This window comes from Balaenoptera physalus (genome assembly GCF_965194825.1).
Source record: "Balaenoptera physalus genome assembly, chromosome: 16".
Lineage (NCBI taxonomy): Eukaryota > Metazoa > Chordata > Mammalia > Artiodactyla > Balaenopteridae > Balaenoptera > Balaenoptera physalus.
In genome coordinates, this window is record NC_138898.1 from 81,512,846 (window position 1) to 81,540,678 (window position 27,833).

General features: G+C 39.9%; 2 long non-coding RNA genes across 2 annotated transcripts in view; one reads left to right on the forward strand and one right to left on the reverse strand.

The window, feature by feature from the left end:
- LOC309646304 overlaps positions 1 to 27,833 on the reverse strand; it is a 313,846-nt gene that overhangs the window by 86,987 nt on the left and 199,026 nt on the right. The gene's annotated exons all lie outside the window — the stretch shown is intronic.
- LOC309646288 overlaps positions 11,363 to 27,833 on the forward strand; it is a 229,779-nt gene continuing 213,308 nt past the window's right edge. The window contains exon 1 of the long non-coding RNA XR_014255251.1: positions 11,363 to 12,320. This is a non-coding gene — a long non-coding RNA (uncharacterized lncRNA). The remainder of the gene's footprint in view (positions 12,321 to 27,833) is intronic.

Here is a 27,833-nt window from a genome sequence, read left to right on the forward strand (position 1 = left end):
AGGCACTGGGGTATGTCAGAGGCAGGAGTGGGAGGGAACCATCAACCGCAGCCATAAAAATAAATGCACAAGCTGGGAGGTAATTTTTCTTCTGACTTTTCTGGAGCGTGGGGCCTTTATAGCCATTTAGGAAGGGAGAATTCTCTAGAGTAGCAATTCTTTTTTAGAGCAGCAGCAATATATTGCCGTTTGATTTTGTGCAACCTACCTTCTTCCTCATAGATCAGCATGGCTGGTATTTTTTTATTCAGTGTGATGAAAATTAAATTTGTCCTGTGGGAGCTCAAGGCCATGTCACTAAAATAATAGCAGATAACCAGGAGTGTGATTGCAAAGTTTATTTTCCCTGGGAAGGAAATATTTGGTGTATGGAAAGTGGATGGCCTTCGGTGCACCTCATGCTGAATACATGAATTATCAGTGGGGGATTATTCTAATCACAAGCCACACACTGTGTTAGATCTCCAGCTTTCTGTCTTTGAACCAGACTTTTGAATGGTAGAAGGTTTCTCTGGAGGGGTGGGGTGGGGTGGGGCACACTAGAAAGGATCAAAGACTCAAAATAACGCCAAAACCAATCAACGGTAATTCATGGTACTATCGATGCTAGAGAACCACAGTATCCCCCTGGGCTGTAGAAGCATCCCCAGTGACCCCACAATACAGTTGGTTGGCCCTTCTCTGCTGGGTGACCTTGTGACAACAGTTTATTCCTCCAACCTTTCTCTTGAGAAAAATTTTCACATATTCCAGTACTTAGCCCTGCATTTTTTTCCTAACTAAAAAGATTAATTAATTAATCCATTTATTCTTGAGCCTATACTATATGCCAGATTATTGTCTAGGCACAGGAGATACACTGAGGAACTTCAATTTTTTCTTTGTCACCATTTTCTAGAAACCTTCACTCACATAAGGTTGTACTCTACCCTACCCAGTGCCAAACTCTCCATTTAGCTCCGTTCTCCCTCCAGAAGATTACTATAATGGTTCACGTAGTCACTTGTGGGAAAACTTAAGTCATTATTTCCTTCCTTCTGCTTGCTCTGGGTTTAGTTTCCTGTTTTTTTGTCCAGTGTCATAAGTTAGATCAGGTTATTGATTTGACATTTTAAGTCTTTTGTAATGTACACATTTATAGCGATACATTTTCCTCTAACTAAGCACTGCTTTGGCTTCATCCATAAATTTTGGTATGTCATGTCTTTATTTTCATTCATCTTAAAGTATTCTGTAATTTCCCTTGTCTTTGACCCATTGGCTGTTTAGGAGAGTGTTGTTTAATATCCATATACTTATAAACTTCTAAAATTTCTTTTTGTTATTAATTCCTAATTCAATTGTGATTAAATAATATATTTTATACAATTTTAATCCTTATAAATTGATTGAGGCTTGATTTCTGGCCAAGCATATGGCCTATCTTGGAGCATGTTTCATGTGCAGTTAAGAAGAATGTGTATCTGCAGTTGGTGGGTAGAATGTTCTATAAAACCTGTTAGGTCTAGTTGGTTTATAGTGTTGCTCAAATCCTTCTATTTCCTTGTTGATCTTCTGCCTAGTTGTTGTAGCCAATACTGAAAATGGGAATGTTGATGTCTCCAACTATTATGGTTGAATTGTCCATCTCTCCCTTCAATTCTGTCAGTTTTTGTTCCATGTATTTTGGGGCTCAGTTGTTAGGTACATATGTGTTTATAATTGTTATATCTTCCTGATGGATGGACTTTTGTCTGAGATTAGAATAGCTACTCCAACTTTCTATGATTATTGTTTGAATGATATATCTTTTTTTCCCATCCTTTTACTTTCATCCTGTTTGTATCTTTGAATCTAAAGTGTGTCACATAAAGGTAGAATATTATTGGATCTTGTTTATTCAATCTGACAATCTCTGCCTTTATGTTGGATTGTTCAATCCAGTCATACTTAATGTTATTATTGATGCAACTTGACTTATGCCTGCCATTATAGTTTTTGTTTTCTATGTCTCATGTCTCGTGTTCATTCTTTTCTTCCTTCTTTAGTGCTTTCATTTCCCTTACGTGAATATTTTTAGTGTAACATTTTAATTCATTCAATTATTTTTTAAACAACATATTTGTTTAGTGGTTGCTCTAACAGTGTACGTTTTAAGTTGTCAGACGCTACTTCAGATTTTACTAACAATTCCAATGCTGTATAGAAATATTACTCCTATATAGCTCTATTCCCTCTTCTGTACTATAGTTGTACATGTATATTACATCTATATATGTTATAAGCCTAAGAATTCATTGTCGTAATTATTACTTTATATAATCTTTTTACCATATGATGTCACTTATATGTGGAATCTAAAATATGACACAAATGAACTTATCTATGAAACAGAAACAGACTCACAGACATGGAGAATAGACTTGTGGTTGCCAAGGGGGAGGGGGGGTGGGGGAGGGATGGACTGGGAGTCCGGGATTAACAGATGCAAACTATTATATACAGAGGGGATAAACAACAGGGTCCTACTGTATAGCACAGGGAACTATATTCAAAATCCTGTGATAAACCATAATGGAAAAGAATATGAAAAAAAAAAAAAATATATATATATATATATATAGTGTGTGTGTGTGTGTGTGTGTGTGTGTGTGTGTGTGTGTAACTGAATCACCTTGCTGTACACCAGAAACTAACACAACATTGAAAATCAACTATACTTCTATAAAATAAATTTTTAAAAAATAAAAATATACAAATTTTTATCTCAAAATACAAAAAAATCTTAAAGATGATGAGAGAAGAAATAAAAGCACAAGCAGTATATATATATCTATATAATTTATTATGTTAATCTTCATATTTACAATTTTGGTTCTCTTCCTATGTCTTGTAGATTTGACTTACTATCTAGTGTCATTTTCTTACTCCAGTACAGCTTTATTCCCACCCACCACTTTGGTGCTTTTGTTGGCTAATATATTACATTTTTATATGTTATGGGTCCAGCAGTACATTACAAGCATGGACCTAGAGTCTGTCATACAGAGTGAAGTGAGTCAGAAAGAGAAAAACAAATACCGTACTCTAACGTATATATATGGAATCTAAAAAAAAAAGGTACTGATGAACCTAGTGGCAGGGCAGGAATAAAGATGAATAAAGAATAAAGACATAGAGAATATACTTGAGGACACGGTGGGGAGGGAGAAGCTGGGGGGAAGTGAGAGTAGCATCAACATACATACACTAACAAATGTAAAATAGTTGGCTAGTGGGAAGCAGCCGCATAGCACAGGGAGATCAGCTCGGTGCTTTGTGACCACCTAGAGGGGTGGGATAGGGAGGGTGGGAGGGAGGCTCAAGAGGGAGGGGATATGGGGACATATGTATGCATATGCCTGATTCACTTTGTTGTACAACAGAAACAAACACAGTATTGTGAAGCAATTATACTCCAATAAAGATTTATTTTAAAAAATCAGGTAAGAGAAACGAGGAGAAGAAATATGCAAATTTTATAATTATTACCCACATGATTACCTTTACCAGTGCTCTTTGGTGTGTGTGTGTGTGGTGTGGGTGTGTGAATGTGGGTGAAATTACTATCTGGGATCACTTGCATTCAGTCTGAAGAACTTCCTTTAGATTTCTTAGAAGGCAGGTCCATTAGCAACAAATTCTCTGCTTTTTGTTTGCCTGGTAATGACTTTATTTAGTCTTCCTTTTAGAAAGATAGTTTAGTTGATATAAGATTCTTGTTTTGCACTTTTTTTTTCTTTTCTGTACTGGGAATATGTCATCTAAATGCCTTCTGACCTCCATCATTCTGATGAGAAGCCAGCTGTGAATTTTTGGGGGGTTCCTTTGTGTGTGATGAATCATTTTTTCTCTTGCTACTCTCAAAATTTTCTCTTTGTTTTTAAGTCTTTCCACCTTTTTACTATGATATTTCTGGGTGAGGATCACTTTGCAATTATCCTACTTGGAATTCATTAAGTTTCTAGAACGTGTAGTTTAATGTTTTTCTTCAGATTTTGGAAGTGTTCATTCATTATTTCTTTAAATATTTTTCTATTTCTTTATTGATATTTTTTATTTGATGAGATATTGTCATCATGTCTTCCTCACTTCTTTAAGCATGGTTTTCTTTGGTTCTTTGAACATATTTATGACAGTTGCTTTGAATCTTTTTCTGCTAATCCAATATCTGGGACCTCTCAAAGGCTGATTCTGTTAACTGCTTTATTTCTATGTACCCATCACACTTTCCTCTTTCTTTGCAAGTCTCATTTTTTGTTGTTGTTGAAAGCTAGACATTTTAGATAATACATTGTATCAACTTTAGATACTGATAACCCCATTCCCTCTCTAGGGCTTGTTAGTTTTGTTCTTTGTATGTTCATTTGTGGGGTTTTTTTGGTTTGTTTTATTTTTGGTTTCGGTCTTGGCTGGACTATTTCAGTGCAATCCATTCCCCACACAGTATATGGCCTCTGAGCTAATCTCAGTCACTGACATTTTAAAAATAAATAAATAAATTACATTTTCAATTTCTTATTTTTAATCATTTTAAGAAAAAACACCTCTTCTTTTAGATTACACATATATTATTTTTACCCAAGTTTGATCATCTTTTTGTTTGTTTAATATGTGTGTGAACTATTATTTTGAAGATGCAGAGGAATTGTGTGAAAGCTGAGTTGGAATAAATGACACCATTTCAGTGTCCTATTTCAGTTCTCACAGAGTCATTCTACTATTTTATTTAATAGTATGTTTTCATTAAACATTTCTTTTCCTCAAGGAGCATGTGGTTTAGCTTTAAAAGCTCTGCACCACCAGATGGAAAACCTGCTTTAAATTCTGTCTCTTGAGTTCACTGTGTGCCAGGGGCACTAGCTGATTTATCTGCAACATGGGCATGATCATATTTTCCCTTCCTGACTTAAAAGAATATTAGGTGTTTCAAGTGATGTTCACAATATACTTTGAAAGTATTGAAAAGATATTCACATGTAAGGCATTGTTGTGCTATTATTATTAATTAGGAAGGGTTAAATGCCAAAATGATGGCGGTCACGCTCCTGGATCCAAATGTAAACAAACACATTTTGGAGAAAATATCTGGCAAGAAAGATCACGGCTTCCATCAACAATTTGAATCCATACCCATGCCTATCAGTTCACAAACAAGCCATTTGTTCAGGTATTTGAGTTTCCAGCAGCTAAAACTCACCTTTTGTAAGAGAGGACATGTAGTGGAAAAACACACGCTTTAAAATTAGTAATTTGAAACTGAATCCTAATCCTCCTTATTTATTCTGTCTAATCTTGCCCCAGTTGCTTAATCTCTAAGAGTCTCAGTTTCAGCCTCAGCCAAATGGGTATCTTCTTTCATGGTGCTGTGGGACCCCTCATTATTCTGCAGTAGAGTCACTGCTCAGTTTTAACAATAGTTCTCATCTCTTCAGCATTTACCAAGACCCTTCTTCGTGAGATGATGCCTTTATTTTATTTTCAGGTTTCCCATAGTTCATGGCATATTTTGAATAAGAACTGTTTAGTAAAGACATCTGATCTGAGAGATTGGTTGAATTTTATTGCATTCTCCTGATATCTTCATTGTGCTTATGAGAATAACTGGCAGAGCTCTAAGGATATGGCATCCTGGAATGATAAGTATTGAAGAGAAAAATGTATATAGAATGGGGAACAATCAGGTGGGCGTACTGCAAGGGGTTCCCTTGACCATTGGAGATGACCTGGACATATTGGGCACTTGGAAGTAAGTCAGGGATGAACAAGAAGAATGGGACCATAAAGAGGCAAGACAAGACTACCAGAAACCTTTCTGAAAATGTGAGTTTTCTGATGTATTGTCCCAGCATTAAAAGTGAGCACAGAGAATCTGCACCAGTGGTCCCCTATCTTGTATGCCATCAAGAATACTGTTTTGTTACTTTTGCTCTGTAAATCACATCTTGAAAATTTTTATCTAGTAAGCACAGTACATTTAAGTAATATATGAGGTAATTTATTTTCTCATTTTTATTCATCTAAGATATATCCATCTGCCAAAGAGAATTTCTGGTCTTTCTGAGATAAAAAGCAAAAGACTTCTCCACAAATGCTCCCCTTTTCTCTTCCTTCCTACAGCACCCTCTCCCTCTCTTCTTTCTGAGTTTGCCTCCTTGATCCTCATCATGCCTCTATTTACAAACACACTGTGCAAGTGACAGACATTAAATTCCACTGTCTTCTACTTGTCTGCCACTGGCGAGTGGCGTGTGTTCTGTATCCACAGTGCAGTCAGCTGTGTTACTGCACCCATGAGGCTTGTGTTTTCTGTGGTGTCCAGGGACTGCTCACTGCTTGCTTCCCAATAAAAGCAATGTGTTCTACTTGCATTAACTAATTAGTGACACTGTCATTGAAATGGAAATTTTATGCTGTGCCTCTGAGAAGAAAAACAGAGTATAGGGATTTGGAGAGCAGTGTGCCTTCTTTTACATACATCATTATGCTGGAAGATATATATATATATATATATATATATATATATATATATATATTTTTTTTTTTTTTTTTTTTTTTGGTAAACTGGAGTTGCAATTTAATCTGCAGCTCTCCATAAGAAGCTGTATGTCCTTCATCAAATTTGGAATATTGACCATTTCTTCAAAATTTTTTTCTACCCCACTTGTTGTCTGCTCTCCTTTGGGGACTCCAGTTACACATATGTTAGACTGGTTTCCATTACTTAATAGGTTCCTGAAGCTCTGCTCGTTTTTTTTTTTTTTCAGTCTTTTTTCTCTTTGCTCTTCACATTGGATAATTTTGATTAAACTTTCTTCAAGTTCACATACTCTTTCTTGTGTCATTGGCATGCTGGTAAATCTATCTAGTGACTTTAAAATTTCAGACTTTGTACTTTTAATTTATAGACTTTCCATCTGGTTCTTTTTTATTATTTTTATTTGCCTATGGTCACTTCCTGTCTTTTTGTTCATCACCATCATGTTTTCTTTTACTTCACTGAGGATAGTTATAATAGCTGTTTTAAAATTCATTTTGCTAATTCTAATACCTGGGTTATGTTGGGGTTGACTATAGGTCATTTTTTTCCCCTGTGTGTTCCATTTTCTTGTTTCTTTGTATTTCAGATAATTTTTAATTATATCCTAGAAATTCTGAATATTCAGTTTGGAGATTTTGGATTCTTTTTCTCTAGTGAGTGTTTGTTTTGTTTTGTTGTGCAATTATCTTGGTTGGACTTGAGTTGTAATCTCTGTGTCTTGGTTGTTAATTCTGATCTCAGTTCAGATCTGTAGTATTTAGTTGAGTTGCTTTGTTTCTTTTCCCTGCATGCATGGTTTATGAGTTAGCCACAGTTATGGGAAGACAGAATTGTGGGATTTCTCTCTGGTATATTGTCTCTCTCTCTGGTGGCTACTGTTGACCCAGATTCAGTGGTTTCCCTGGACCACTGAAAGCTGTGGTTTTTCCATTGGTACCCCCACTCCCTCATGCTCCATGCTAACCATGTTTGATCTCAGGCTAAAAGTTTTGAAAATAACAAATAACTCCATACAACTCTCCTGTGGGCATGGACTCTCCAATGGAATACACTTGTTCCTGTATACTCTTCAGTGCCTTCAGGTGGCTATTTGTTTTGTATGATATCCACAGTTCATAGTTATTATCTGCAGGTGGGGTGGTCTGGTTGGATCTGATTAATTATGTTAATCAGCCATTATCTTCAATTAACATTTTTTTTTACATCAGGTTTGTGCTTGACAAGGCTATACTCAATTCCTGATAATGACCTTTTAATGATGATCTTTTCAAATTTTTGATAGTTACCATTGGCAAGAAAATGTATTCATACTGGTAGGTGATAAAAAATTTAAAACCGTTTTTACAACTATTCAAAATTTACAATAGTTAGAAGTGTATTTAAAGGAGCTAACAGCTTCTCTTTTTTTTTTTTTTTTTTGCACTGACAAATGTAATGTCGAAATTTCTTGTGATAATGCAAATGGGTTTCAAATCCAACAGAATGTTTTCATATCAAGTATTTCAAAATAATGATGATGCTCTAATTAGAAGAAAACACGTGCATTGTTAGCGCACTCACCCTGCAGCTAGCCTGGATGGCACTAAAAGGGCATGTTAGCTGCAAAAGCATCCAGTATGTGTGAAGGCAGAGACTCAGGGCCCCCTGGAGCCACTCTGCCAGGAACACCTGCTGATCTCTCAGCCTCTTCAACTCTAACTCCTCTTCCTTTGCCTGTGCACCTGAGTGCTTAGGTATTTGGATTCCAAACTACACTAGCATGTTTATGGACCCCTTGTTTATAGTGGGTTGGGGTTTACCATAGTGCTGGCCGCAACGTAGTTGTCCAAGATATAGAGAAACTCCTTGGCAGCTCAGAATTGTGGCAAGCAACAGGTGTTGTGTGTCGCTCATCAAACCCAGTGCCTGCTGAGATACGAGGATCCATTATCAGACCCGCCTCTGTTCAGCCCACCTTCTTAGGAACCCTAGGTTAAGCTATTCCACCCCCACTCTGACTTTCCAGCTCTTCCCTGAGACACCTCCTTACCTCCCTCCTTCTGCATGATTATTACTAATACAGTTTAAGTTAAATCTTTCAGTGTCTCTGAACTTTGATGTGCATACTAATCATTTAGAATCTTGTTAACCTGCAAGTTCTGATTGGGGTAGGTGGGGGTGGGTGGAGAGCAGATTCTGCATTTTTATCAAGTTTCTTGTGATGCTGAAGCTGCTGGTCTGTGGACCACGCTTCTAGGAAGAGGGACATATTTTGGATACCACCTCTGAATGTACTATAAGACATCAATGGGAAAGTTCTGAAATACGCTAGTGGTTATGAATGTGAGATATGGGGCTTGACTGCACTAAGTATAAATCCTAGCTCATCTGTTAACTAGCTTTATAATAATGGACAAGGTAGTAAAAGTCTCTGTGCCTCAGTATCTTCATCAGTAAATAAAGATAATAGTACATCTCTCCTTATGATGCTGTTGTGGTGATTAATGATGTAATACATGTAAGAGTTTAGAACAGTACACAACACCTAATAAGGTTTCAATAAATATCAGCTATCGTTAGTGTGCATCCTCTCAAGTTGCTTACGTGTTTATTGTAGAGAGACACAATTTCACAATTAAGGAGGAACACAAATACACCATGTGATAAATTTGATATAATCAAATTTCAGCATGTCTGGTGGAGCAAGTGAATGTTCTATTGGTCTCTAAGAAAATTTTCTTAAAAGATATAGCCCTTGAAGGTTGAATAGGATTTAGATAGCTGAGAGATTGACCCACATGGACAGAACCTTGAATCTGGATGCTGTCTTTGAACTCGATCTAATAAGTCATAAGCAGGGTCTGTGGACCCCCAAGCAGGGGAGAAATTAGATGATTCTTCTCGTTATGGATGTTTTGCTGGTAGGAAATGGGGTTCACTCAAATTCTCATAAGAAAAAGAGGTTTATTTACAGGATAAGGATTCAGGGAAGGGCAGGAATAGAGGCCACTCTCGACCACTGTCTGCCCTTCACCTCCACCTCATTCCCTTGGTTTCTTTGTTTCCCACTCTTTTCATTTATTCGTGTAATTAAATCAGCTAATATCTGTTGAGTTCCTGGCATGTACTGGCCACTCTTGTAGACATTGGCATTAGATAGATCTGTGAATGGAAAAAGCAAAATACCTGTCCTTGTGGAACTTGTATGTTATCAGGGGGAGAAAGACAATAGCAATAAACATCATAAATAACATTGTACAACATACCAGAGGAGATAGAGAAAATACGGTACAGGGAGAGAGCTATTTGAGGGAACTGGCTATTGTGTTGCATTTCTAATTAGGGTGGTCAACATAGGCCTCATTGAAAAGGTAACATTTGAGCAAAGGCTTGAAGGAGGTGGGGTGGGGGAAGGTAATGAGCCAAACAGACATCAAGGGGAAGAGAATTCTAGATAGACAAAGGCCAGACAAAGGCAAGTTTAATGGCTTTCAGGCAGGAACATGTCAGGTATGTTCAAGAAAGAGAAAGGAGGCCTGTGTATGCAGATTGGAGTTAGGGATGGTAGAGTAATGGGAGAAAGAGCAAAGAGATAGTGGTGCCTCAGATCAAGCAGACACTGGAGGGACTTTGGCTTCTCTTCTGATGAAATGGAAGCCATTGGAGAGTTTGAACCCAAGTCTGCACATGCTATGACATCCATTTAAAAAGGACAATCCTATTGGGATTGACGTATGCACACTACTATATATAAAATAGATAACTAATAAGGACCTACTGTATAGCACAGGGAGCTCTACTCAATACTCTGTAATGACCTACATGGGAAAAGAATCTACAAAAGAGTGGATATATGTATAACTGATTCACTTTGCTGTACACCTGAAACTAACACAGCATTGTAAATTAACTATACTCCAATAAAAATTTTAAAAAATAAAAATTAAAAGGACAATCCTAGATCGGTTTGGGAAATAAAATGAAGGAGCAAGGGTGGAAACAGGAAGAGTAGTTACAATGCAGAGACGATGATGGCTCAGACCGGGTGGTGAAAAAGGGTCAGATTCTGGGCATAATGAAGGGGTAGATCCAATGGGATTTGCAGCTGGGTTGGGAGAAATCTATTTGCAGGTGGATTTGCAGTGGGATGGGAGAAAACTCAAATGTGTCTTCAAGGTTTTTATCAACGAAAATGGAGAAGATTACAGGTAGGGTGGTTGAGGCAGAAGAATCAGATGTCCAGAATAAAGGTATGAATATGTCCCACTAGAAATGTTTAACAGTTGTATGTACAAATATGGAGTTCTGGAGGGAAGTTTAGGCTAGAGGCATGGATTTGGGAATTGTTGGTATATAAATGGTGTTTGATGCTCTGAGGTGGAGAAAAAGTGTAGAGAGAAGAGACGGAGGATTAAGATCTGGGGCACTCTAATCTTAAGAGTTTGGGGAGAAGAAGAACCCAACAGGGGAAATTGAAAGGCAATGTGTGAGGAAACCTTGAGAGTCTGGGGTCTTGGAAGCCAAGTGAAGAAGGTGAATTGAGGAGGAGGAGGTGAATGTGATAAATGCTGTTGACTCATGAAGTACCATGTAGAACTAGGATAGACCATTGGATTTAGCAATGGAGGTTGTCAGTGCTTTTGAAAAGAGCAGTTTCTGCAGAATAAGAGAGGGGAAAGCCTGATTGGAGTATGCATAGAGAGAGAACTGGAGGAGAGGAACTGGAGACATGGAGTGTGTGAAACTTCTTCGGGGCTGATTTGGGGAGAGAGATGCACAGCTGTGTTAGAACCCTTAGGGGCCTCCTTCTCTCTCTGCCTGTCCTGTGTCACACCTGGGTACATGGGCATCATTCTATCAGGTCCAAGGAAATTCTCTGTGGCTCACTAAGGCTCTGGCTGCCTGGAAAGATCTTGCAGCTGTTCCTTCTTTGAGGTCTTGCTGTCTATCTGTCTGTAATAAGAACTCTCTGAGGACTAAAAGAAATCACACTGCATAAGAGGAGGCTTGCAAAATATGGCTGTCTGGAAAGCAAGAAGATAGCTCTCTTAAGTAAATAGCAGCCTGCTATTTAAATTTCTGCCCTCATTCTTTGTGGCTGACTGATCTTGGACAAACCTATTAGTAATCAGTGTTGAGTCTACCATCAAAGGTATCATAATCCTTTTGGAAACTTTTAATATATTTGTTCCGTATAGTTTCTTAGAGAAACAAGTTTGCATCTGTTTCTTATCAACTGTATAAAGAAATGCTGTATGTTTTTTTTTGTCCTAAAATTATCTTGCTCATGTTTGAAACTGGAAAGAAGGGGTGGGGAAAGCTGATTTTACACGTAAGTGAATATTTCAGCTCTCATTCTGTGAAGCAGAGATACAGAGATTGCTGGAAACACCCTGCTCTTTGTTCTCTGATGCATCGTTGTGGAAAGTGTTTGTTTTCTTCAACCAGAACATGATTGTAACTTGATCTATTTCCGCTCTGTCTTCGGAGACAGTTTGTACAAGAACTGGTTGCAAGACATCAATTTTTCTGATAGGACAAACAAACTTTGTGACAAATGCTGAGATTGCTGAGGATTTGCTAAGGTCAGTACTTCTGGTTTTGTCCTTTTGTTTTAGATTGTGAGATGATGTCTTACTGACACCCATTCCTCCGCTGGTGAATTCAGTCTACAGAGAGTAAACCACCTGATTCAGTTGTGGTGCAGTCAGAGGCGGCTATTTCCTTGGCTCTGCTGTTTTCCTGTGTTTCAGAGTCTGGTTATACCTTAAAGAGACCATTGGTGAGTAGTCAGTCTCTCTTCTTCTTCTGCATACCCTCAGCTCATGGTCACTGGTCCACTGTGTGTCGACGCTTTGTTTTGGTGTCTGTCTCTAATCTCCAGACTGTGAACTCTGGGAGGTCAAGGTCAATGACTTCATTTTTATTCTTAGAGTCCAGCATAGTGTCCTTTCAAGGCTCTGTTCTTAAGCTATGTTGACAAATTTGTGATAATAGCAGCCACAACCTTATCAGGTGAGAGATTTTTTTCTTTTAAAGAATAAGATGGATGTCCATGGAAGCAAACTTAATGTCCATCAACAGAGAAGTGGATAAAGAAGATGTGGTACATACATATAATGGAATATTAGTCAGCCATAAAAAAGAATGAAATAATGTCATTTGCAGCAACATGGATGGACCTAGAGATTGTCATACTGAGTGAAGTAAGTCAGACAGAGAAAGAAAAATATCATATGATATCGCTTATATATGGAATCTGAAAAAATGGTACAAATGAACTTATTTACAAAACAGAAATAGAGTTACAGATGTAGAAAACAAACTTATGGTTACCATGGGGGAAAGGAGGGGGAAGGATAAATTGGGAGATTGGGATTGACATATACACACTACTATATATAAAATGGATAACTAATAAGGACCTACTGTATAGCACAGGGAACTCTTCTCAATACTCTGTAATGACCTATATGGGAAAAGAATCTAAAAAAGAGTGGATATATGTATATGAATAACTGATTCACTTTGTTGTACACCTGAAACTAACACAACATTGTAAATCAACTATACTCCAATAAAATTTTTTAAAAATAGATTTAAAAAAGTAAAAAAAAAAAAAAGGAATAATATGGATGTCCAGATGGATATTCAGATTGTTCAGTTTAGCATGAGTTTTTATCTTTTGTATGTCACATGCTGTCCATTGATTCAGAAAATTTATGGTTATTTTGACACTGTCTAAATAGGGTTCAATCAAGAAGCAGTTTCTGAGAGGAGGGTTGAACATACATGGCTGGGTAATGGGGAAGTAACAAAAGAGGGGGGCGGAATCCAGCCCAAACCCCAGCTACCGCCATTGGCAACTAAGCTGAAGCCTTCAGGAAGGCTTCAGGAAATGCTATACAACACATACTTTAGAATTACCCAAGCCAAGGGGTAAAGGAGTGGGGGTATTTATACGCCCACACCCTTCAGACGTTGATTAAGGGATGTGAACATTCTGGGAAGATGTTAACTCCCAGTCACTTCCATCCCACCTTACACATGTGGATTTTGCAAGCCCAAGGCCAGCCAGCAAAGATAGAGATGCTAGCTCTTAGACTGGCATACACAGGAATGGCAATGAAATCTGAGAGGTTATAGGATGAGCACAGACAGGGCTTGCCACAAAGACCATAAAGTGCTAATTCACAAATGAGCATTCACTTTTTTTAATCCTTTTTACTTTCAAGACAAATCTCTGTTAATGTGGGAAAATGCCCCTTGATGTGTGAGATAATAAATGTGAAAGCATCTTGGAATGCATTTCATAAGCTATAAAGTGTGATACAAGTCTATTGTTATTATCGTTATTGTAATTATTTTATTTTGATAGCTTGATTATAGTTATCAGTACTTGAGAGGGGTAGTAGAATGCATTTCTGAGAATAAAAGTGAGATGAGAAATTTAAATACAATTCCAGTTACACATAATCAATAATTGTCCAAACCGAGGCCTTGATTGAATCAATTTAGAAATGAAAGCAGAAAGATCATTCATACATTTGTTGATTGTTTCTCCCTTGGGGAACAGTGGCTGCTGAGCGCTTTACCAGGGGCTTATATGTGTATAAACTATTTTAAATGGTGTGGTCATGGGTAGGAGGCTGTTAGATCTGAGTTGACCTCTAGCTCTTTTGTTTGCTTTAAAACTGATTGACACTGCTTTGCAGATTTAACCTTACTTGAACCAGAACGGAGACTTCAAAGGTATTCTTTTGACGTATACTTAATGTTGATATGACTACTGTCCAGGATCATGCCTTCTTTTTTTGACCCAGTCCCCTTGAATCAGACCATTCAGATAAACACTGGGGTTAGGATTTATTTATCTTACATCTGTGACATTTCGTGACTTAACCTGCTAGCCCATCTCTGGCAAGTTTCATTCTTCTCCCTTAAATCAGTTTCCAAAGCTACCACCCCATCACCCTCTCTACTCATTCTCTCCTCTCCACTTGGAACTCCAGGATGCCTTTTGGCTGGAGCTACCCACCCATGACAGTTCTTACTTAAATAGGAGAAATGGCCAAGTGAAGCAGAGGAAGGGGTGAATAGGAAAGCTATGTGGGTGATGGAATTATCAGGATTTGTGATTGATTGGCTGAGGTTTCAAGAGGGAGGTGCAAAGATGATGGATGAGGTGAATGTGGATGCCTTCCACTGAAATAAGACATATGAGGATAGAGCAGCTCGGAGCAAAAAGATACATAGATACAGAGAGATTTTTTCTTATTGAGCGAAATGCAGCCAACAGCCGCTGTGGGTAAAGCCAAACCTGACTGTTAAATTGTTGAAATTGATTGACAGCACAATTATGGATGAGAGGTGATTATTTTCCCGGCCATCCTGCTAACAGAGCTTAAGTTTAGTAACATTCAATAACTAATAGAGAAGATTTCCTATTGAAACATATCTAGAGTTTTAAGAAGATTCTCATTTGGCGAAAGGCACAGGGGAACCGTTTCGTGGCTGTGAATCGACCCAATTCAATTAGAAAGAATAAAACCTCAGTGTACTTAACCAGAAAGATACCTGGAAGTGTTAGATTGGGTATAATCCAGCCCCATTTCCCAGAGTTGAGCCAGGAGACCTGGGGAAGGATGTCTGGTGGTGCTTGCTTTCTGTACTAACGGTACTGGTATAGCTGAGTCAATTAGATTTAATTTGATTTCTTGCTTGATCCTCTGGCTGGCCCATAACTGAAAACCTGAATATTTGCTCATATTACTATTGTCCTCAGACAAAGACCTCTTCAATTCACAGAGCAATCTATAATGTAACTATCCGTTTCCCATCCACTCTGTGTGTACCTTAACTGATAGCTATTCAGACATTTATTGTAGGTAGCAGTGCCTGTGATGAACTGAGAGTTTCTTTGAATCTGGGCTTTTGAGATCCAAATTGGTAGCCTTGGAAATTTATTCTTCGACAAAGGTCTGTTGAGAGCTCTTCTCATCTGGAAGAAGAAGAGGAAGAATAAAGAAAGGCTCACAAAACCTTCACAATCCTCTTTCATCTACAGAATTACCAAAAATGTTCTTGGAAGAATGGCCCATGCAGACTCACCCGACATTTCGCTGGTATAAGTAATTTCTGATTATTTCTAGTTTCTCTGAATCTGTGTGTGACCCAACAGAATCATTTTCCGCTGAGTGGAGACAATATGATTTCAAGTGAGATAACAAAAGGCAAAAATGAATACATCATCTAAGTGCTTCAAAGAAGCATCAGTTCTGTCTTTGGACGGTGCAGTCCAAGATGAGGGCATTGTCAGTGGAGAGACAATCTTTGGATATAAATGGTCAGAAAGCTCTATGCACCATAGCTTAGAGATGAATAGCAGTGAATATTTACAGAGGCATTAACTTGTGCTAGACACTGTTCTAAGTATCCTCTCTATATTATACCATTTAATGATTTATGTCTTATTATGCTAAATTTATACATAGTGTATCTGTTGGGGTTCTCCAGAGAAACCGAACCTTATATATATAAGGAATTGGCTCAGAAGAGGCTGCGAGGGCTTCCCTGGTGGCGCAGTGGTTGAGAATCTGTCTGCCAATGCAGGGGACACGGGTTCGAGCCCTGGTCTGGGAAGATCCCATATGCCGCGGAGCAACTGGGCCCGTGAGCCACAACTACTGAGCCCGCGCATCTGGAGCTTGTGCTCCGCAACAAGAGAGGCCGCGACAGTGAGAGGCCCGCGCACCGCGATGAAGAGTGGCCCCCGCTCGCCACAACTAGAGAAAGCTCTCGCACAGAAACGAAGACCCAACACAGCCAAAAATAAATAAATAAATAATTAATTAATTAAAAAAAAAAAAAAAAAAAGAAAAGGCTGAGAAATCCCAAGATCTACATTTGGCAAGCTTGGATACCCAGGAGAGCTGATTGTATAGTTTCAGTCTGAGTCTGAAAGCAGAAGACTAGTGTCTCAGCTTGAAGACAGTCAGACAGAGAAGAGTGAATTCTTTCTTCCTCTGCCTTGTGTTCTCTTCAGGCGCCTGCCTGACTGGATGAGGCCCACACACGCTGGAGATTGAAGAGGGAATCTGCTTTACTCAGTCTGCTGGTTCAAAGGTTAATTTCATTCAGAAACCTCCTCATCAACACACCCAGCATAATGTTTAATCTGGGCACCCTGTGGCCCAGTCGAGTTGACGCATAAGATTAATCATCACAGATAGGGAAACTGGGGTATTAGGAATAACTGACTTGACTGAGGCCACACCCGAAGCGCATAACTACAGATGTGAACCCAGCTTGTCTGATTCCAGGCCCGGTGCTACAACCACTAAGGGACATTGTTTCTCTGTGCTATAGTCTAGAACACATGTCAGAGACATATCAGACAACTTAGTTTCCTCAACCCTGTGAAGTGAAATTTGTTTAATGCAGGACATGGAATTGAATACAAAACCATTTAGAGAAAAAAGAAAGGGGGCTTTATTAATGCCACAAAAAATGGAAATGTAAAGACAGGTAAAAAAATTGATCTTCTACTATTTAACCATGGTAAAGTATTTACTCAATGTTTGTTAAAGTAATTCTTTTGAGTGAGCGAATTGATCTATTATGGATAATTTGTTATATTTTTATGATGTATATGCCCAACCTCCACAAATAGACCCGTGGATTAGCAACTTACCGAATACATGTCTGTATCTCCCACAGGGCTTTACATGGTTTATGGGATCACGTAAGGAGCTCAATAAATATTGGCTGGTATGATTAGATTGGTGACTAAAGATGTTAATCAACTGATTAATCATTACATATGCTAATAAGTACATTTGCTTTCTTCAAGAATAGAAGGGGACAGAAGAGATATTGTGATTGACTCAAATTTAAATATTTTGCAATGGGAAACAATTCTTTCATTTTTTAAGCAGAAAAATAAGGAGGAAAAAAAAAAAAGTTTTTCCTGTAATCTCATCCTGATGATGGAGATGGGGGTGGGCAGAGCCAAAGTGGATTGTAATGAGAATGACTTAAATGGTGGGATGTTCAGCTCTTGTCTACAGGTTTACAGAAATGAAATTAAACTTGGGCTTTCTATTGCAAAACAATAAGCAAATTGAAGGCCAATTATACCAGCTCAAAAAAAAAAAAAAAAAAAAAGCTGGCGAACTGGAGAGGATTTTGCATTTCTGAGTAGAATGACTTTTCAGACGAAAGAATTTATTACAAGAAATTGAGAACATCTGGGCCATCAAAGGCAGAATGCAGTGAATAATTGGACAATCATAGACTGGCATCCATTTGAATAAGAGGCACTTCCTTGGTTCCTACTAGGGGATGCTTTTGAAATTCCTCATCTAGAAGGAAATGAAGCTCGGCATTTAAAACATGATTTTCCTACCTGGTTGTTACTTGGTTATGAAAGAAATCTATTTTGGGAACCTCAGTTCCATAAAGTTATTCTTGTGACCAAAATTAGGGGAGAATAGCAGAGAAGCAGTTGGTTCTATTCTCTGTTGGTTCTATTTTACCTACTGGCTTAAATCTTATCCACTATCACCATTTTTGATCCTGGCAAACATCACACTCATAATAAGTCATAATAATTCTGCTTCTCCCCATTCTCCGCCTTCTCTCTTATGTCCTTCAGCCAGGAGCCACCCTGCTGGCATCCGACAAGTGCCAGAGAGGGTGCTAATGGGGGGGGGTCTCCAGTGGGTGGGGTGAGCCTTTGGGCTGTCCACATGAGTAGGGCTGAGCTCACCTAGTTCCCATCCACTCAGTGCCCTGTACTCTCCTTATCTGTAATAGTGAGAACATCCTACATTATGATGCCCCATTTTGGCTTAAAACCTGAACAAGATGTTTTATACACATATACTATTTCCAATAGCTCTCATAGTCCCTTTAGGTAGTAATTATTATCCCATTTCATAGTCATGGGCACTGAAGTTCAAAGAGATGATATAGTCAGTTAGATAATATAATCCAGGTAATACTGTGTAATAGCTCAATACTCGGTGGCTTAAAACCACAAAGTTTTCTTACTCATGCTACATGTCCCCAGTGGGATGGAAGGGGGCTCTGCTCATTGTAGTCACCCGGGGGCTCATTATTTGAGCGGCCACCGTCTCCAATAATGCCAGTCTCAGTGCTTGAGGAACAAGAAAGCTCCAGAGTGGGGTCTTGCACCAGCTGTGAAATGCTTGCCCCAGAAATGACATTAATTACCTCTGCTTGCCATTCACTGACCAGTACTGGTTACATGGCCCCAACCAACTATGTTGCAGGGATGGCAGAAAATATAATCCTATTCTGCACACCTAGGTATGGAGAGCTGGAAGTATTCACTGAACAGCGCTGGTGAGAGAAGTGTATAGCCTGGCGATTAAGACTGAGGGTTTAAATTGAGGTTCTACCACTTACTTAGTTGTGGAACCTTGGACAAATTACTTAATCTCGTCAAGCTTCTGTTTCCTCACTTTTTAAATGAGGAAATAATTATACCTTCATCAGGGAGTTTTAATAAGGATCCAATAAGATAATGCATGCACAGGACTTAGTATAAATAAACTTAGCATAGATCAACTTGAGGCCAGCCCAAGTCGTACAAACCTGGGGACCATTTACCCATAGCTTTTGGAAATAAAAAAAACAGAATTATGTCTGAGGAAGAATGCAGGAGATGCATGTACAGATATGTCAAGAAGAAAGGGTTCAGAGAAGAGTCAAAACCTTGGCATGAAGAGACAGGGCAAGAGAGAGATGCCCAAGAAGAGAGGAGTGGCAATTTTAAAACATGGCCACAAGTTCTTCCATACTCTCCTATGGAATCTGGGCAAGACTGTGACTGCTTTGACCTATAGAGTACAGTGGAGGTGACACTGTGTCATTTCAGTGCTGTGTCAGGTAGCTCTCATCTTGTTTGCTGAAACACTCGTTCTTGGATCTCTGAGCCACCACTGACCAGCCTGAGGTCACCATGCTATGAGGAAGCCCAAGACATGAGAGGCCACATTTGGAACAACATTTGCCACTGATGCCAGCCAGAGTCATTCCAGACCAGGTACCAGATATGTGAGTGAAGAGCTTCCAGATGATTCCAGCCCTCAGAGGTCATCCCCCCACCACCCCTGCCGCCGCCATCTGAGTCATCCCAGCTGAGGCCCTAGGCATCGTGGAGTAGACGCAAACCATTCCCACTGCACCCTGCTGTCTTCCTGACCCACAGGCTGAGCAAAATAAAATGGTCATTTTACATCACTGTACTTTGGCATGGGTCATGATGCAGCAATAGATAACCAGACACACGAGAGTAGGGGAATGGTGATTATAGGTGAATGGGCAATTGTGTGGATCAGTACAAGAGACAAAAGCCTGGATATTTTACTGGATCTAATAATATGCTTTCCTGGGGAAAAAAATGGGTCCATTTAAACGGTTGAAGGTAAAGGGACTTCCCTGGCGGTCCAGTGGGTAAGACTCCACACTCCCAATGCAGGGGGCTGGGGTTGGATCCCTGGTCGGGGAACTAGATCCTGCATGCATGCCGCAACTAAGAGTTTGCATGCCGCAACTAAAAAAAAAAAAAAAAAAAAAAGAGTTGAAGGCAAAGTGTCACTTTCTCTTTGACTTTGGATTTGGCCGCCAGGACTGGGCTTACGTAAGCATTGTGCTCTGATTTGGCACCTCCCATCTGGCCAGCTTCATTCATAAACCTGGCAATACGCTGCCCCTTCTCTTCCTACAGAAACCTGATTTTGATATATCTTCCACTCACCCTCTGGTTTCAGCTTTCTGTAGTAGTCTCGTCGTGCTGATTTGGCAAAGCTAACCTAACTGCCTCTCTCCTCCTCCCCCTCTCCCTCCTCCCCCTCCTCCTCCCCCTCCTACCCCTTCTCCTCCCCACCTCCGTCTCCGTCTTTTGGGTTGGTCAAAGAGTAGTACAGGCAGCTCACAAAGCTGTCACTGAGCTTTCTCAAATCTGCCTCCTTGTCACACTTACCTTCCCTTTGAGAAAACCCAGGCCATCAGGGACGTGTGTTTATCTACAGTAGCACTGCCCAAGGGCATCTCCTGAGCAGCTCAGAATCCTCCCTTCCAGGTTGACTCAAATCTTGAAAGAAGGGGAGAGAGTCTCCACTCCCTACCACCAAGCACATCTCTTCTCCCACACTTTCTGGAAGCCCCTCTCCCGACTCATGGACCAGGAATGTGCAGCATATCAGGAGGAGGATGTAGCCCACCACAGAGGTGTGGCGCCCATCTTATAAGTCATCCTCAGCAGGTGAAGGATGACTTTTCTAACACCCATGTTGTAGGTGGAAAAGTCCTAATCTTAATATTGCAGCACTATATTATTTTCCTCCAATTCTTTACCCCATATGGTTTTGTTGTCAAAAGACTCAGGATTTTTGTAAAAGCTGAGATTTCCAAAGTTGTGTCCATTTTATACCTGTTTCTTAACAATTTTACAATTTTTACTGTGACACCCTACTTGCGATAATTTCCCAGCTGCATTTCCTCTTTCCTGAAAGTCCTGTTTCCTGAAAGTCTCATGAGCGTTCACACTGCATCAGAAACCTTCGGTCTCCTTTCTTTATTCCCTCTGAATAACGTGATAGATCTTTAGCAAATACCCCTGAAATGTTGCTAACCTCTACAGAAGAGTTTGCAAAATGTGATCTTACCTAGCAGAAAAGAAAGAATAGACAAAAACTTCACAGGCATTTTAAATCAGGTTCCAAAATGATCTGCACGTTCCTTTCTGGATGATATCAGCTGCTCTTGATTAATTCAATTAAGAATCTCTGAGAATATATACATTTTAATCTCTCTCTAAGCCTCTGTTTCCTCAGCTGTAAACTAGTGACTCTGAGGGTAGATTTAAACAAGACGTCACATGTAAAGTACAACCATTGCATGGCATTTAGTTCTCAAGAAATGCTGCTTATTTTTCATTGCTCCCCTAACGACACCCCTGCCCCTTCTCTGGAGGCCTTAAAATACCCTTGACTGTTTGGCATCATCTGAAATGTTCTAAAAGACTAAAACTTATATACTAAGGATTGAAGTTTCAGCTTTCACTTTGGGGAGGTTGACACCAGGGTGCGACATCAGTCTGAGTCTGTTTTCAAAGACTGATAGAAAAATGACCTGGGTTAGCTCCCAGAATGTAGGTCAGGAGACATTTTTCCATCTTCCTCCCTGTTGATGGGCTCCTGTTAACCTTGTGAGAGGCTCCGGTTTAGGTGGTGTCAGCAGATTTATCAGGGGCGTGTTGGAGGCTCGTGAGAATCAGCAGTTTTGCTTCACTGGGGTTTCCATGAGAGCCTGCTTTTGCCTCATTTCACGTGAGTTCACGTGAAATGTGAAATAATGGAATAATTTCAAGGAAACAGCGATTTAGACCCTTGAGTTTCTCATGGCCCTTGTACTAAATCATAAATCAACTCCCATTCACTTGAAGTGGAGCCCCCACCTGGATTTTCTAGAAACTTCTGAAGAAGGTAGCAGACGTTTTGGATAGGACTGTGAAATCGCCAGACGGATTGTTGGCTTTCTGCCTCTCTTTTCTTATTTAATCCGTCCTAGTAAAGGCTGAGAATAATGAACCTTTTATATATTTTCATCTCAGAGGTCAGGAAGCTGAGGTTTAGGGAAAGGAAGTAACTTAACACATAATCTGCTTGTGCAGTGGTCTGGACCACAACTCAGATCGCTCAATTTTCTACTCCAGTGTCTTTTCTCCTTGCCATGCTTCCATTCTCTTAGTAAAATATTGATTGTTGCATATTATATACTAGGTACAAGGATGTGGAAAGTGATTTTTCAGAATGGAAAAACCAGACTTGAACACTGTATGTAGACACATATAATTAAATAATCCATATTTGAGTAAAGAACTGAGTCTAAACAGGATGGAGATTTTCAGGTTCTCTGGTCAAGCTGGTTGTATTTAGGCATGGGGTCTTCTGGACAGAGGACAGGAAGGGAACGGCACTGTGGGGTCAATCAGGTACACCCAAATGGCACAACATGAATAATCTCATCATTAATGAATTATGAAAATCTTAATGTCAGGGCATTATGATAATTTTAATGCTTCTGTCGGGTAAGATGCCCTTACCAAGTGCCTTTCTGTTACTATGATCTTTCCCCTGCATCACCTACCAGCTGCCCTACCTCTAACAGCTAAAAAGGTTAATATCTGGGACAGGAGGAGACTTCCAGAGCCCCCTTCTGTGCTGAGACTAGCATCTTATCTGAATCTTTTATTTTAGTTCACTATTTTAATGTGTATTCTAGTTATGCTTCTCCAAGTTCCTTGCAGAATGGGGTTGTGTGCTAATAATGAAATACAAAACATATTGCTTTTTCAGTTATTTCAAAGAAATATACGTTAGATGCCTTAATGTAAACTATAGAAATAGTAAAGCCTAGGATAGCCATCATCTTGCCAAAAGATGAAGAAAAAGATTCCCGTTACATAAGTTTGGCATTTAGTTACTGTTCCTTTAACAGTGATTAATAATGGAATAGCCAATCACCCTACCTTCTGTCCATTTTGCTCCATTTAACTAGTAATAAGGATCCAAAGACTCGGAAGTATTCATTGCGTAGATTAGACTCCAGATATCATCTATGATTGAAATATAATGTAATTTAGGAAGAAAACATCAAACTCTTTTCATTTCAGACTCCATCTATCCATTATCAAAGGCAGAAGTCTTAGCACATTTTCTTCAGGGAATCTGTGATGTTTAGAAAGCTACAGCCATCAGCATTTTTTTTCTTTATTAATGAATCTCAAATTTGAATGGGCATCAGAATCACCAGGAGGACTTATTAGAACACAGATTGCTGCTCTCCACACCCAAGAGTTTCTGATTCAGTGGATCTGGGATGGGGCCCAAGAATTTGTATTTCCAAGTAGAGATGCAGACACCACTGGTCCTGGGACCACACTTTGAGAACCGCGGACTTATGGTAATGTGACTGCTGGGCGAGTGCCTGGCTGAGAAATAGGAAGATCAGTACACCTTGGGAGGTAATGTCTTTATTGTGGAAGAATCTGAAGACTTCTTTACTAAGGGTTGAGCAGAGGACCCAAACTCAAAGGAGAAGTAACAGACCTAAAACACATCAGGCCAATTCTGGCCCAAGGTAAGTGAAGTGGGACTTCAGTAAAGGAAAATCTGGAGAGCTAAACTGCTGTCAGGGGTGAGCGGTAGAAAATGGTTATGTGCGGAACTCAGCGGAGCTGTGGGCATTTGGCCCTCCTTGTTGGATACCACCACCATCCTTGTAGTCAATATATTCTGGTTTCTTCTTCTGTACACCTGGGATGATACCTTCTCCATCTTGTTTTTGGGTTCATTCTTTTCTATCCATCCACTACATAGGTATTTCCATGGTTTAAATCAATAGTCTCTCTGGGTCATCTTCTTCTTTCATGCTTTCAGTTAACACCTACCGGTAACCTCTCTTAAACTTCGGAAATGCCTTTTCTAAATTCTTCAAACATATATCCTATAGGCACCAAATATTCCACATATCCAATATTAAAAATGTTGAGCCCACAATGAACCCACAATGCATCTCAGTTAATGATTTCATCCACCGAATTGCCCACGCAAATACCCTAGAAATCCTCTGAATTCCCCCTTCTCCCTCATCCTGCCCCATCCACCGATTCTCCAGACCCTGACAACTCTATGACCTGACCATCTCTTGCCTCTGTCTCCTCTTCTCCATTTCCACAGCCACACCTGACATCCAGGCCCTTATCAGTGCCTTCCTAGACTACTGAAATAACCTCTCACCTACCTGAGTCAATCCGCCACTCTGTCTTCTGCCAAACAACTTCTATTCCTACCATAAAAACATAATTTTAATTTTTGCAGCTCAAAAATTCAAATTGTTCCATATCTCCTCCATTATTTACCTCAAACGCCTCAGCAAGGCATCTAAGGCCTTGCATGACATAAACCCAAACGACTTTATCAGCCTCCTCCTCTTCTTGCTCAAGTGCTCCTAAATTTCCATCATAAACGAACTAGCATTGTTGCTGAATTTGCCATGTTCTTTCACTCTACTGGCCTTGACTAGTTGCTTTTTCTGCATGGAATGTCTTTCCTACCCTTATCTGCTCTGTAAATCGTATTTGCCCTTTCATACCCAGCTGGCTTATCATCGCCTCTGCAAGGTTTCCTCAGCTGTGCCAGGATGAGTTGGTTACTCTCCCCTTTGTGCTTTCTTGGCAAATCAGAAGTGGCTTGATGACAGCACACAATACATTATGATCATTCTATTTCTGTGTCCTTCATGAATACCTCTAGGACAGAATCCACAGCTATCCTGCCCCAGCATCTAGCATAGTATCTGGCACAAAATGGATGTCAATATATGTTTGTTGAATGAATGCTCTCAATTTCATGCTCCAAGAAATACAGCCCAAAGGGATGTCAATATTATGCCATGGTATTTCTTTTGGTGAGTAAGAGACAATTCAATATATAATTTTCACATTTTTTCAGCAGCATAAAATAAACAATGTTTGGGCATTACCTAGGAAATGTATTCAATTTTCCTCTTGTTTGGATCATTTCCAGCGTGTATTTGTGTCAATTAGTCCACTTGTCTATAATCCTCCTCTTGGAATAAGATGTTCATTTCATACTTTTATTGCATGCTTGTCAGGAGTTGTAAGCTCTATAAAAGAAGCTCCCTGCATTTATCATAAACTGGAAGCTGTAACTGGGAAATGCACAAATGTACTGGGATAGACTCCTGGCAGGTGACTGACACCAAAGAGACAAATCAAGAATCTGAAAGGGAGACAGACACCTCCATCTTATGGGTGGGCAGTGGGGAATCCTAGCAAAGGCGGCCCACTATGAACAGCCATGGGTCTGGAAGCTCAGGTTTCTCTATTTATCCATGGGTAAATTTCCAAGTAACCCTACCTATTTTGCCCATGACCTCTAACAAGGTAAAGACATTCTTCACACCACCAAAAAGTTGAACTCTCTCAGGCATTAGATGTCTGTTACCAAATACTGAAAAGGTGAGCAAGTAAAAGAGGGAGTGAAGTCTTTTATGCCCAGAGGTCAACATTAGAACAAAGGAGTGGAATTCAGAGAGAAACAAGATTTTGTCTTAAATTAGGAGGGTTTTCCTGAAAACTAAATCAGGTCAACTCTGCTCAATGAGTTAGGATGTTCCCATGATTGAAAGATAGCCTGGATGGTGATATGCCCTGGGTAACATAAAGATGACTTATCCTGGGGGAGGAATATACAGGGGGTGACCTGGGATTCTAAGAGGCAGATCATTCTGTGCAAGCCTGATCTCCTTACTTCATCTCTTAGCCTCCAGAGAAAACGCCACCACCTGAAGACTTAGGATAGCGGCTGTGCATTCTTTGGATAACCGCCATCTTGAATCATGAACTGCATGGCAAGTCTTCCCCTCTCTCTCCTTGACACAAGGCTTTGAGTGGGTGTTACAAGGATGAGCCTCCTGTAAGAATTCTCCAGGCAGAGATTTGAGGGAGGCGGATTCAAATAACAGCAGAAATGTTCAGTTTTGTCCTGATTTTCATGGCTTGTTGCACAGCCATTCACATGTTTCTTTGTATGAGCTGTATAATAACCAGCTTTCAAAAGGACAGACAGCATAATGAATGGATTGTAAAACATGCTCATAAAAACAGTAGAGTGTGTCTAGAAGTGTTATCTGCTTTTGATTTACTGTGTACCCTGTTTTGCATTTTCACATCATTTGCAAGTTTTCTATTAAAAATAGGCATTTAATGGGCATGCAATTAAATTTAATCTTTCTTCTTCTTCCCCCCAAGGTGATTTTTAAAAAGTGTGTGTTTGGTGAGGGGGGAGGGGTGCATTTTACAGTCCTGACAGAACATGGATATTATAGCCATAGAGTTCATTACAGGGTAATTAATGCATGTTAAGTATCTTGTAAATATTATGTGGTAATAGCTCTAAATAAATACACACTCCACTTGGAAAGATCTGCTCCACCCCTGCCACAGGGAGTGAGATGCTCCTAATTAATGCCTTTAGAAGAGGATCCTGTGTCACCTTGGATAGTCTTGGGAAATTACAGCTCTAGTTTGTGGAAGGCAGCAGTGAATGGTTAATTACAGAACCTTGACATGCCCGGTGCCTGTCCCACCTGGGCTAAGTGGGTCGGAGAGGCCCACCTGGCTCTCTCTCTTCCTTGGAAGGCTTTGTTAAAAAGCAGGCTGTGCAGCTGCAGTTGTGCTGCTGGGAGCCATTCCAGCCCCAGGAAGATAAAGCTTTCCAGGAGGACCTGCTGGCAAGTGCTTGATCTTCTTGGAGCTCTTCAATCCAGGATGGGGGGCTCCATCTGGTGAGCGAGAGGCACCGCTGTTGTTGATGTTATTTATGAGTATGGGTTTAAATGATGCTTCCTGTTGACCTGCTGCTTGGTTTACAGATGGCCTCTGCCAGGTGTTGGTGTGTGGGGCTTGGGATCCTGTCTTAGCACCTTGGAGTTATTGTCAGGATGCTGAGTGTCTCCACGGCCCTTTCCCAGAGACCTTCAGAGTACAGCAAAGTGACAGAAAGGCTCTTGCATCTCTGGGTCCATTTCTTTTTTCAAGTCAGCTGGGCCCAGGCTGATGTGTCATGGACCAAGATCATGGCATCAAAATAGTTATAGGGGTAAAAGTTTAACATAAATCAACTTTCGTTCATACCTAAACACTTCTGCACAGTACTCGGTGATTCTCCCTTTTTCCAAAGATGTTCACATATTGATTTGTCTGTCCATGACTGCTATGCTCTTCGGATGTCAGCATATGGAGATGGGATTAACTGTCCAGAGCAAGCTTTCCTGTGTCCTGGCAAAGTCTTCCTCTCCTACCTTTGAAACAATACTGCCCCTAAACCTCTCATCTGGTACCCGGAATGCCTAAAGAAGAAAACCAAGCCTTAACACCTTCAATGAGAGAGGTGTTTCAAATGCCAACCTCTGGAGTTGAGATTCAAATGTAGGTAAACGCAGATATAGAATAGATCCTTTAGTCAGAGTTTAACAGTAGTGAGTTCCTGAAGGCTTGAGATTCCTGTGGAGAATGATACCTAGAATAGGGCACCGGGGCCTGCTGGTATGGCTGAAGGAACCAAAGGCAAACTTGATCCACTTCAAGATGAGAAAGTCCAAGTACTGAAACACCATGGACATGGATATTCACGTTGCTGGATATTCATGATGCCAGCAAGAAAATGTGGTGAATTCC